Raw genomic sequence first — 12758 nt, forward strand, 5'->3', positions numbered from 1 at the left:
GACGCATTCAGCGTTGTGGTTGTAATGTGATGAAATGTGATAAAGTTCAAGGGGCCTGAATACTTTTCCTACTCTCTGTAAGACACAGATTTTCTGGCATGTCAATCAAGTCTGCCAGCGAATGAATGTTTTGTGTTTAAAAAGCCCATTAGCTGCTCTAAGTGAGTCACCAGTAATCCTCCCATTATCTCCGGCTACGTTCACACTGTTGGCCTTTAGTCTCTGCTCGCCTTAATCGCCCTAATTATATCATATTTGTCTTTATGAGAGGCTGATGAAAATGAAACGGCGGCGTTCTCGTCCTGGCAGCGACTCGCAACCGATTACACGCGACGCATTACGCTCCCCAATCCCCCGGTCTGTTTGATTCCGGTCGCTGGTTTGACTAGTCGTGTGCTTTGTCTTCCTCAGGGCAGCCGGAGCCAAAAGTGAAAAATTGATTTTTCAGCTGAAGGATTAGCATCAGAGTTATTGCTATAGGCGTGCATTACATTACAGTGATTCACGCTGCCTCCGTGCGTCAAAGCGGGCCGAGGAAGCTCTTCATTATCAGATGCATAGGGCTGATTTTACAGGAAAGGGAACCCGCGTGGAGTCGACTGCAGTCGTTAGTGTGGAAGCAGTGGGCGCCGGGCGGCGAGCAACTCCTTTGTGGAAGTTCAGTCAGCTTGAGTAAAGGAAATAAACAATCTTCACCAGGAAGGATGGACCTTAATTTATTTGTGTTTGTGTTGTTGTTGCACAAAGTGAAGGGGGAAATCAAACGCATGCAAATTCATTTCTGTGGAATGGAAATGACTCGCCAAACATCACAGGGCTCTCGGCGCGGCTGCCGAACGCAGCCGGGAGTTGTTCTCGCGTTTACGACGACATCGATCGTGTTTCCCCCCCGTTTTGTTTTGAGCAGGTGTGTTTCCGTCTCCGGACTGCGGTTGTGCCGGAGCCTCGGAAGGGTTTACGGTGTTCCTGCCTGCGTCAGAAACCTTCGTCAGGCTCCGAACGGCGTCTGGAGCTCTTTACCTCTGAGGCGCTAAACTGCTAGGAAAAAAGGCAGCGGTGACCTTTGTGAGCTCAAAGTTGTCATTTACTTACCTTGTGAAAACGGTGTGGAAGGCGAGCTGAGCGGACTCTGGAGTGTGTTTGTGACTTTTCTTTTCCACACACACGCATTTCACTGCGAATCATTGTTGCTGAGGTTTTGGCATTTTTACTGTCAGTGTTGCTTTAATGAGTAACACAAATGGCATAATCAGATCCCAAGGGGCAGCTATTAGCCTGCGACTGCTTTATTACTGCAGTCTGGTTTTACTATTGACATTATTTTGGTCTCAGGACTTCACTGCAAAACTGTGATGATGCCCATTAAAATCCGCCCCACAGCAGTTTAGCATAGCATTGTAATTATATGGTACAGTGCAGTGCTGCAGTCTTTATGTTCATTTTACCCATAAAGAATGAAATAATTAAAATAAAACTGCAGTAGGATGTGGAGAACACCTGGAACTGTCTATTACTAAAGGATCACACTCTGTGGCTCATAGTTGAATACTTTAAAAATGACATTTTTTTGTCATACAGTTTCTGTCAGATGTTCATATGTATCTGAATCTCATTATTTTCATCTCTTTCATGCACATTGGAACAATAATAATGAGTTTAACTTTATGCTATACATGCATTACTTGCTGTTAGCGGTTTCACCGACCTTTAAAAAGCCTGACCTGCCCGTTCTGATTTTGGCCGATTCTGATTTTTTTATTATTTTCTTTTGTTGGAAAAGTTGCTAAATATAACAACATTGGGGTGTATATTGTTCACCACAGCAGATTTATCGTTGCATTGGGCCATTGGGTCGACTGTGGGAAGAATAGTTGTGTTGCAATCCAAAAGTTGTGGGTGCAACGTGTTGAATTCCCTTGGGCAAGGCACTTTACCTCAAGCTACCAACTGATCTGCATGTTGGCGTGTTTGTCAGAACATTTGGTGATGTGACTCTAGAAAATGACTAGAAAAAGACATTAACCATTTCATCACTACAGTGGACAGCTATCTAAAAGCATTTTCTTGTGTTTCTTGTGGATTTTTATGTAATAAATGGACTTAGACCACTGAAGTTGACACTAGAGCATCATAAATACACTTATCAACTACTGGCAAGTGCAAGAAATTAATTAAATCCAATATGGCAGACAGGTGAATAAGCTACTTAGGAATATCCAGTCCCTCCATCTACTGTAGAGGACTCTTGTAGGTAAAAAAAATGATTGTGAGATCAATTCACACCTAAAGACTATTACTACTGATGTATTTTATAATAAAAACTGATCACCTTAAAAAAATCCTAACAATTGTTTTGTTTTTTTTTTTACAACTTTTTTCCCCTGAAGGCAGAGTTGCAGTTTTTAAAGAGACAGAAAGAAAGTTGCAAAGTGAAATTTATTTTAAGTAATATTTCATATATATGTAGCATTTCTATAACAACTGAAGGTAACATAACTACTTGATTGTTCTATAAAATGACACTATGTGGTAAGAAAACACCTATTACTTTAAACTCCTTTAAACTTTCCTCCCTCCACAGATTCTCCGTCAGGTTCAGATGTCACCGATCCAAATTTTTCTTCCAATCAGGGGTTTGAATTGGTTCGGGCTCAGCTATATAAACGTTTGTTATAAATCACAAAAGTTGCACGTTTATCCTAAGCGTACGGCATTCGAGTGGGAAGATTTTAATTCGGCTCAGATTAAAACCGGCGGAGATCAGACCGATATAACCAGCTTCGTCTGAAGATTTGCCAGTCGTCTGTCGTCTGTCACGGGGACAGCTTGAGGAATATTCACAGAGAGAATCCCTGTTTAATTGTATTTCTTTTTTTTTTTTTATTCCTGTTACTGGAAACTCCCAGAACTCCGCTCGGCACCATTAGCAAGTTTGTCTCCGTAGAGCCTGCTGTGCTTTGGAGAGATAAGTTTCATTGCGCTTTGAATTCCACACCCGTCGTGCATCTGCTCTGTGGATTTAACTTTCAGACACCATCAGGCATTATAATTTCTCCCCAGACAGCCTTGAGTGAGCAGTAATGTCGCGTGCCGTGAATTCATCGCTTTGTGTCGGTTGGGAGATAAATCAATGTGCTGTACAGAAGAAGGATTTCAACACTGTAGCGTTAGGCCAAACTGACAAAACATGTCTTTTTTAAAATTTTTTTTATTGACTGTAGGCACTTTTTGACTCAACGCGGCGAACGACTGAAGTTACTTTAATCATAATTTAGCCTTAGCTTAAGGTACTTGTCATATTGGTTTAAGTGAGACCCAGCAGCAGGTGGACCCAGAGGCAAAAGTGGCTTTCATGAAGAAATAAATGTGAAATTTAAAGGCAGGCACAATGAAAATCAGGGCTAGACATGGGCAGAAAGAAAACAGGAGGAAAGGTAAGGAAGCGGAAGAGTCCTGCAGTGAGTGAAAATGTGGATTTTAAATATTGAGGGAGCGGTGGAAAGAAACGTGAAGAGCTAATCAGAGGTGAGTAGTGGCAGCAAGGGACAGGTGAAAACAGCATGGAAGGGAACCAAAGTGGCAGGCAAAGAGAGTAGGAGAAAGAACATGGGAAAAAAAACTTTAACTAATAAGCAGTTAACAAAGGAACACAAATCTAAGGAAACTCAATCTTCAGGTGTTTTCACACCTGATAGTCTGCTGGACTCGGTTCCACTGGGGGCCAAAGTTACATTTGTTACATTTACAGCTGCGGTTCACTTTCACACTGCACTGTCAAACGAACCAAACCCTTTGAAAAACCTGTTCTCCTCCTCACCTGCAGGGGCGCTGCAACAAGAACCACTGCAGGAAACGACATGAAAATCACTGAAGAAGACACTGAGCTCAACTTCTCTCTTTACGAAATGTAAACAAAAATGGAGTGTGAGATTTTAGGAGTTGTAGGATTTCTCTCTTGTCTTTGACATTTCTCACTTAATGCAGACCTAGTTGTTTAGGTGGTCCAGAGTTCGCTTTCTCTGATCCACATCAAAGAAAAAACCCAAACCAACCAGACTGTCTAGGAAAGCAAACTGGAGTTCAATCAAGACAGACTAAACAGGTCTGGTGTGAACACGTCCTAAGTGAACAAATGAAAATCAGAAAATGACATAAACTAAACTAAAACCAGGCCTAAGCACATAATTGAGAAATGACCCAAAACCAGAAGCACAGATGAAACTAAAGGTCCGAACACATGTAGATCTTGACACTGGCACATTAAATAGTTGAGAATTATGCACCAGACTGAGCTTTAACAACTCATTTAGGATCAAGAATAAAAGAAAAAAAAATCCATTAAAGCCTTATTTCATTTCAGAGGATCAGTGAACAACCGTACCTATCAGACTTCATCACCTCTGACTTTCACTGATAAAGTAAGAACAAGTAAATCTACGGATTATTAGTATATTACTCAGATCACACTGAGATGCTGAACAACTGACAGACATTATCTACATCATTAGTTTGAATTCACACAAATGAAATATAAAAAATACAGTCAAAGCAATGCTCTGGGTGCCATTTGAGCTTCCAGCTCTGCTAACGAAAAGCACGCCTTCAGGAAATTTGAAATGTAAACCCCATCTTGTTGGGTATTACCGAGATCTCACACGCCGATCTTCACAATGTGACATCCCTGATTGACTCAGACTCCTCTCCACGAGCCGACGTGGTCTCAAGACGTTCCCGTCGCCGCCAGCCTCGACTTCCTGCAGAGGTTAATGGAACACATCCCGATAAATTAGCAAAGTGCGACGGATAGATCTGTCGTGTAAATACGGTCGTTCTCTCTCAGCGCCGGCCTGGCACCTGTCCAGCACAAATGCCACTCTCTTCTTTTGGTTTGCCAAATTGGATTTCCTCCGTCGCACCGCAAAACCTCGCCCGCCTAATCACTGCAGGGAAATAAAGCGACGGCCAAAAAAGGAGCTTAACGCCGTGAAACTTGAGGAAACAAATGGAAACAGACAAATGCTGAGAAAATGATGAAAGCATCTTCCTCTTGTTTGACTGTTAGGACGTTGTAAGCTCGTCGAGTTGGACTCTCATTAGAGGGATGATGAGATAAAACGTGAGTTTGTTGGGGCGTCCAGAATCCCTTCTGTTATTTGTGCAATTTTTGTGAGGAAAATAACTTTTTATAAAATGTAATTGGTGATGTATAAATTGACACCTCCACATGTATATTATAGTCAGAAGCTGCACTTCCTTTCACCATATATTTTGAAAATAACATTCATTTAATGAAAACAAGCCAATTTCGGACAAACTCTCGTTTTTTGATCATGTTTTGCATTAGGAGGTGATCGATTTTTAAAAATTTTTTTTTGGCAAATCGAAACTAGTTTATTTCGCAAAATTGCAATGGAAACACTTTTTAAGCATCAAACAATCAACAACGGGATGTTGCCATGGGCACAAGCCATGAAGAAGACAGGAAGTAGTTTGAGGTCGTGGCGTGTTTTTTAATGCCTCATCGCGTCAACAAACTTCACCATTTTAATTGCGTTTCCTATTTAATGGAAACGGCGCAATTGCCAGGTTGTTTTTCGACATTAGCGGAATATCGACAAACCCAGCTGCTGTCAATTTGTTTGTAAAACGCATTGAAAATCACTCTAGTTGGACCACTCTGAACTTGTCTATGCAAAAAAATAAAAAATGATGTTACAAAACACTTTCCATCATCTGAAAAATCATTAACAGCCACCAGCATAAACTTGCTAAATCTGAATTTGTACTAACAGTTTTTGTGGCTGGTTTCTAATTTTTTTGGCAATTCGTTGAAACATTGAAGGAAAAGAAGCGGAATCACAATACTGCCAGCCAGAAGAATTAAAAATACAGCCTCACCTTTATTTAACATTTAATATCCTTACATTGCAAAGTAAATTAGAGCAATATGTCTGAAGGAGCGTGTTGTGAATGCTAAATATCAGAGAGCTTAGGGAGATAATGTAATTTAACACGTCCGTGGAACTTAAGCAGGCACAGAGCCGTACAATCTGCTACATCCGTAATTTAGTCATCCTGTGCCCTCGGTGTCTTTGACAAAGTCAAAGCGGGCAACGGTCTCCTTTACCATCTTTAGCAGGAGCAGTACATGATATCACACGGTTAGCCAAGCAATTTTTTATTTTTTTTGAGTGAATAGGAGAAAAATGCAACAGTTTTGGCACCGTGCACCAGCTCGGTTGTCATGCCGTTGCTTGTTAATTTAGAGCATCATCCTCTCAGGTTTCATATTACTAGGAGCAGAAGTTTTAATCAGGTTTTTCGCTGAGTCATCCTAATTAATTAATGGTGCGATGTTATTGGCCGGCAGGCCTTCAGTGTCCAGTAATTAGGAGCTGAAAACAGGCTCGTCGAAACCAGCCAAAATTAGCATTTCGCTCACAGCAGAGAAACAAACGTATCTCGGCCTGCCAAAGTCTGGTCTGGTGGCAAAGTGAAAACTTCCTGTTCTCCTGTGGAATCCTGGCTTTTCTCACTGCTTAGGAAAGCAGTGAGTTATTGAGAGGCATGAATAAATCCACGATTATACCAATCTTTTCTCTGTGTCGTTCATACTTCCTTTGAGTTTGTTTCTCCCTTCTGTCTGACATCAAGTCTGACTCAACTTTTCCTACATTTTTTTGTCTTCTCTTGAAAAATCAGATGGTGTCCAAGTGTTCAGAGATTACAATCGTAACATAACAGAGAGACTAAAATTGGCTTAAAAATCTTGCTGTGTGAACTAGGCATTAACATGGACGTACCACAACTAGTTATTTCATTTATTTATGTTTTTACTGTCAAGGTAGAAAAGCTGTTATTGAGAGGAGGGTGACAGGACATCTGTTAAAGGTAAAGGTTTATGAAGTCTTACCTGCAACACAGTAGAAATTGGTCAGCTTTTCATTCTGCAGAGGTGTGTTAATCTCTGTGGAGCCACGGTCTGCATGTCGGCCAGCAAGTGAAGACAACAAGGTCACTCTGAAGATAATACCTGGAGCTGGAGCAAAAACATTCCCACAACACACACACACACACGCACACACACACACACACTTAAGCTGCGTTCACACAGCAGCCAAATGCTACTTAAATCCAAGTTTTCCATACATAATATATTTCTGGTCTCGGCTGTGTGTGGTTTTATTCCCATTTTTTCTTTGGTTTTTGTTTAGTTTTTTCTGTTTTATGTGGGATATTTCAAATATTTTCCAATTCCAGTGTTAAGTTTTTTTTTTTTTTTTTTTTTTTTTTACAAATTTAACATTTATTGGATTGAGAGGGCAAAGTATTATGTCTTTACCAATTTCATGACCGTTTTACGATTTATTGTATCGTGTAACGTTTATCGAGAAAAATTTATTTTAAGGATTTTGAGTTATCATTTTCATGATACATTTCAGTTAATGTTAAAAAAAAAAACTGACTGAAATGTTATTTTTTACTACTTTTTAGTTTTCAGATCTTCAGATTTCTGTCAGCCAAAGGCCCAGTTCGGCATGAACTTTGAAACATTTTGAGTTTTTGTCAGATCCATATCAACTCCTCCGGTTTCCCGGCCAGGGTCAATCGTCGGACACATTTCCTCTTTGCCTTCCGCTGTCTGCATATTTTGCTGGATTTATCGTCCAGCAAAATTTGTCATCCTGACACTTCGTGTTACTGCGGAGTTAGTCGTACTTCCACCGCAATGCTTACTTCGCCTGAGCCAGATTTCAGTTTTCAGATTTTTAGTTTTCTGTGAACGAAAGGCGCAGTTTCGAATGAATTTTGAAATAATCTTGAGTTTTTATCAGAACCGTGTCAACTCCGCCGGACTCCCATGCAGGGAGACGCGCGGCTTCGTCGGATGCATCTCCTGATCCTGGGCCTCCCGCCTCCATCTCCTCTAACCACCGTAGTTGCAGCAGGAGGAGGAGGATCGGCAGCAGAATGAATGAATGGGCAGCCGAGGCAGGCAGCGGCGAGGTGAACCAGAGAGATTAACTGGGAAATTGACACTGACAAATCTCATACATTAAGGCTTCCTGGGAGGCAGCTATCGGTGGAGCAGGCAGCAGGTACCATATCCCATAAATGAGGCCGGGCTTCTGTAATAGTCTGCGCGCTGGAAAGCCCCAACCTTCCTGTGGCGGAAAGCACAAAATGATAAGGAAGCCAGGTGTGCCGGAGACTTTTTATTTGACTAATGTGTTTACAGCTAGAATCATGAATAGAGTGAAGGAGATGAGAGTAATTAATTTGAGCTTTACCAGCTAAATAACAAAGCAAATACGGGCAAAACTGTTTCATTTCCCTTCGGACTTGAATCTTTCCCTCCCCTCCTCTCTCTCCTGCTTTAATGAGATAAAACCAACCGGCCTCCTTAGGAAAGGAGACCCAGATCCTGTTGTTAGTAGCCTTTTGATCTGCTCTCAGGGTGTTTGCTCACATATCTCAGAGCAATGAAGGACACAAACACCATTTGCATACGTTTCCTGAGTGTCCACAGATGTTGATAATGGGGGAAAAAAAGGTTTATTTTTTATTTTTTGGAAACAGTGAGATTTTAATGATCTTAAGGTGCAACGGTGGCTTTAATTTCCCGATGCTCATCATACTGAGCGCGCATCGCTTGGTGCTGCAAGCGAAGAAGCTGATTACGGAACACATGCATCTCTTTGGCCCCGGGAGCCGCTGCGCTTCTTGTTGACTCTTATTCTGTGCGACTTAACCCCGCTCAAGAGGTTCATCGCGTGTTCCCTCTATCTTTATTCTTTTTCTCTCTTTTTTTTTTCTTTTCCCAGACGGTGAAGTTGTTTTCCTGGAAAGGTACTGGCGCCCTTGCTGTTGCTTAGCAACAAAGTGAGCCCATGAGAGTTGACGTCTTGGAAGATTCTGACCGCCTGTCCGGAAACGGCGCTCTTCGGATGTTCTGGGGAAGTTTGAGCGTCAGTCAGAAGTAAGAGACCTTTCTGGTGATTTGTGAAAATATTCGCACCTTTTGAACTTTCTCATTAGTTTAGTCGAGCTACAAGCACAAACTTTGAAATATTTCATTTGGATTTTATGATCAACACGGCGTGAATTCAAATACTCCGAGAAGCGTCCGAAACGCCCACAGTATGGTGTGGGTGAGTGGAAAGCTGTAAGTAGTGGGGGTGAAACTTTATTTATCATGATACAACGTTTGATTCATTGCTGTCATGATAAATTTGATTTAATGTTTAAAACCACCCAAAACTCTCTGTGGTGTTGAGATTGTTAGTCTGACTATTTTCGTCACTGTTAACCCTAACCCTATTAATAGAAATCATTACATTTGAAAATACAAAATTAAGTGCAGTTGATATGAATATCAGTTCTTCATGTGACTGGTGTCTTAAAGAAGCCTGCAACAAACAGGAATGTTTGTCAAGAGCAACATTTGTGTCTCTGGTTACTTTCATTCATTTACTCTGGACTGAAAAAAGAATCAATAAATAGTTCCACACTTTTCAAACTCGTGTCTGTAGAATAAAGTAAGCCCATGTCTCAATGTTTTTTCATTTCACAACCATGTCTTGTTTTTTGATCAGTCCACCTCAGGTAAAGTTCCGATGAAATACAGTAAGGTTACGTGACGAAACGTGAAAAAGTAAAAAAAAAAAAAAAAAGTTAAAGTAATGGTGTCAGTGATCGTGTCGGTCGTTTTATTGAGCGAATGTATTTCTTTAATTTAAAAAAAAAATGTATTCAACAGCAGCCCCTGCAGCGCTGCGTAGAGCGACGATGAACTGCAGCATCGCGGCTGCAGCAGCTTTTCAGAGACGATTTTTCACTCAGAGGGGAGAATTCATCACACTTGGCCGTGTTAAATATTCATGGAGGCGTTGTGTTGTTAAAATAAGGCTCATTAGCACTTCCAGCCTCTTTTCAAGTTCCGCCTGTCTCTTGTCACTCTCAAAAGAGCAACAGAAACATGTTATTCATCTCTCACACCCTGTGCGCTCAAAGTGGGTCAGAACAGAACGTTAGCTGTGCCTTTACGTCAGAGTCAGGCCAACTTCAACGCCGTTGCACTTTAACCTCTGTGGAAGGGTTATGAATGTTGGTATTTTTAAAAGTGACTGACATATTTTCTCTTTTTTTGTCTCTTAATGAAATAAGACTTTTGTAAAAAAAATAAATAAAAATTACGCTACTGATCGAAATTTTAAGACCAGTTGAAAAATGGTAAGAATTTTTCTCCTATTGGATCTTAAGAAGGTTCCAAATAAAAGTTTCAAAATGCAAAAATAATAAATGGGAGTGAGACAAAAAAAAAATGAGTCAGCGTTTTATTGTGAACAACCTTTGACCCTGGGATCCAGGCTATGGATGCTTTTGACCAGTTTTGAGCTTACCTTTATATTTCTCAATAGAAACCATTAATATTGCCTCAGAAGGTTTTCTGTTTTTTTCAGCACAACCTTGCTCCTTTTGGCTCTACTGTTTTTGCACATAAAAACATAAAATCCGAATTGGAAAAAATGTAATTTATTTTCACTTTGACAAATGGTTCTTATAATTTAGAAAGCCAGTGTGTATTGTACATTTCTAAAGGTGATGTCAAACATTTGCAAGCAACACAGGTTTGAAAAATGTGCTGCTCCAAGTTCCGTTCCCGCTGCTCCTCATGTTACTGTTACTTGTCTTGTTTCTTCGCAACAAAACACAGCCCATAATTATCGGTTGAAGAAGTGAGAGATCCAATAACAAAGCGAGATCTGCAAATGACAGATTGACAAACTCCACAGTGAACACTCACTTAGTTATTGCAAACACACACATCCAGGTTGGTTTGGTTTTTCTTCCATTCCTAAAAAGAAAGCCTTTGAAAACACTTGTTTGTTAAAATTAGTTTGATGTCAGGGTGCACTGATGAATTGGCCCTGTTTCCCTTCACTCTGGCATATTGATGATTGGCCCACACTTGCATAAGAAACCGATCTTATCTGCTGCAAACGATGACAACAGACGCGCCACTGTTGCAAACTTCGAGACTTTTCAGATGAAAAAAGTCGGTGGCAGACAAAATCGGAATTGCAATCAATGCACCTGTACTTTGATCATCTTAAAGAAAAAACAGAAGAAAGCTGTAAAGAGAACAAATGCTTCTTCACAGCACTGTGTGTGTGTGTGAAGGGATTTCTGTTCTGTGTGAAGTGAACAGCATATCTTTACTGGCAGAGTTAATATTTTACACATTTTCCCCAAACCTTTGATATTCATCTCAGCAGGACGTAGCTTCACCTTACGCTTCGGCTGGGTTCGCCCATGGGCAACCGATTAACATCCATTTAATCAATGCTTTCATATTTCATGAGCGGGTCTATCAAACTTTAATGCCGTTCTGCTGCCGAGCGCCGGTTTTTCCATGCAGCCATGTCTGAATCGGTACTTTCAGCCGCACTTTTCTTGCTGGTGGAACATCTCAAATGTATGCGACCTTCACACGTGCACGCTCCAGAAGATCAGGGAGAAATAAGGACTTGTGAAGAGGTCATCATTGGTAGTGCAAAAATAATTTCACAAGGCTAAAAAAGTCCTAGTGAAAGCCCAGTTGCAGTGGCGCAAAAAGTGGGGATGCACTGTATGCAATGCATCGGGGCACTGCGCTACAGGGGGCGCAGAAACGATGTGGGGAAATTTTTTCTAGTCAGCATTTTATGTACTTAACATCTGTTTGTGTATGAAATGATCGATAACATGACATGTTTGCATACACCTCAGAAAGTATGTAGTTGCGCCCCTGCCCAGTTGCTTGGTTTGCCCTCTCTACGGACTTACCATTCAGGTTCCATTGACCACATAATTGCGTAAACTGGAATTATGAAAATAAATTAGCCTAATAGGAAAAAACCTTGGAAAAAATGTTCCTTTAGGATAAGGTGTTGTTTTTGGCCGTATCAAAGTTAGTGTTTCATAAAACTGAAATGGAAACACTTTTCACATCACGAGTCACGTGATCAACAACTGGCCGTTACTACTGGGGGAAAAGACAAAGAAGAAAACAGGAAGTGGTAGGAGGATGACGACACATCGTGTTTTTTAATGACTTATCGCATGAACAAACTTACTCACGTGTTTTAACTGCATTTCTTTTTTTAATGTAAATGCCACGATTGCGAAATTGTGTTTTCTTGACACCAGCGGAACATCGACAAATATTTGCGCACATTTGTCATGGAAACGCAGCTTGTCAGATGTACAATTAGCCTGACTGACTACGCAGAAACCAGAGCCAGAATCACTATTCTTCCGCTCTCCATCTTGCCGATATGAATTCATGTGTGTTGGATGTGTTGAAAATAGAATGTTTACCTTAGAATTATTGGAAGCCATGTGTTTTTCTCTGTGACCTACAGCTGTATGGTTTGTCATGAAGCGTCTTGCCGATCCCTGGAGAGAGCTCCGGTGTGAATAGAAATGAACTTCAAAAAGGGTGAGTGAATGTGACATTCACTTTGAAAAAAAATAAAAATAAATCAAATAGCAGTGGTGATGCATTAGGCATTTTCAGCTTTGTTGCATATGCTGTTGATCATTTCACTCCAGCTGCAGGTCAGTGTTGCATAGACGACGTTTTGCATGGGTCGTCTATGCAAGAAATGATCCTGTTGGAAGCCGTTTAACAAGCTTTTACTGTTAAATTAAGCTTCCTGGATGATTTTATGAGCGATTTCAGGAAAATTACATTCCAGAAAGGAGACTGGTTC

At 40.8% G+C, this 12758-nt stretch overlaps 1 protein-coding gene across 3 annotated transcripts in view; it reads left to right on the plus strand.

Moving 5' to 3' along the window:
- mgat4c (mgat4 family member C) overlaps positions 1-12758 on the plus strand; it is a 149942-nt gene that overhangs the window by 28602 nt on the left and 108582 nt on the right. For 2 of the 3 annotated variants that reach the window (XM_028045802.1, XM_028045819.1), the window contains exon 2: positions 8826-8980. The gene's annotated coding sequence lies outside the window, so the exon portion shown is untranslated. Of the gene's footprint in view, positions 1-8825; positions 8981-12407; positions 12485-12758 lie in introns of all 3 variants that reach the window. The other variant, XM_028045810.1, reaches the window with a different exon arrangement.

Source organism: Xiphophorus couchianus, chromosome 2, assembly GCF_001444195.1.
Source record: "Xiphophorus couchianus chromosome 2, X_couchianus-1.0, whole genome shotgun sequence".
NCBI lineage: Eukaryota > Metazoa > Chordata > Actinopteri > Cyprinodontiformes > Poeciliidae > Xiphophorus > Xiphophorus couchianus.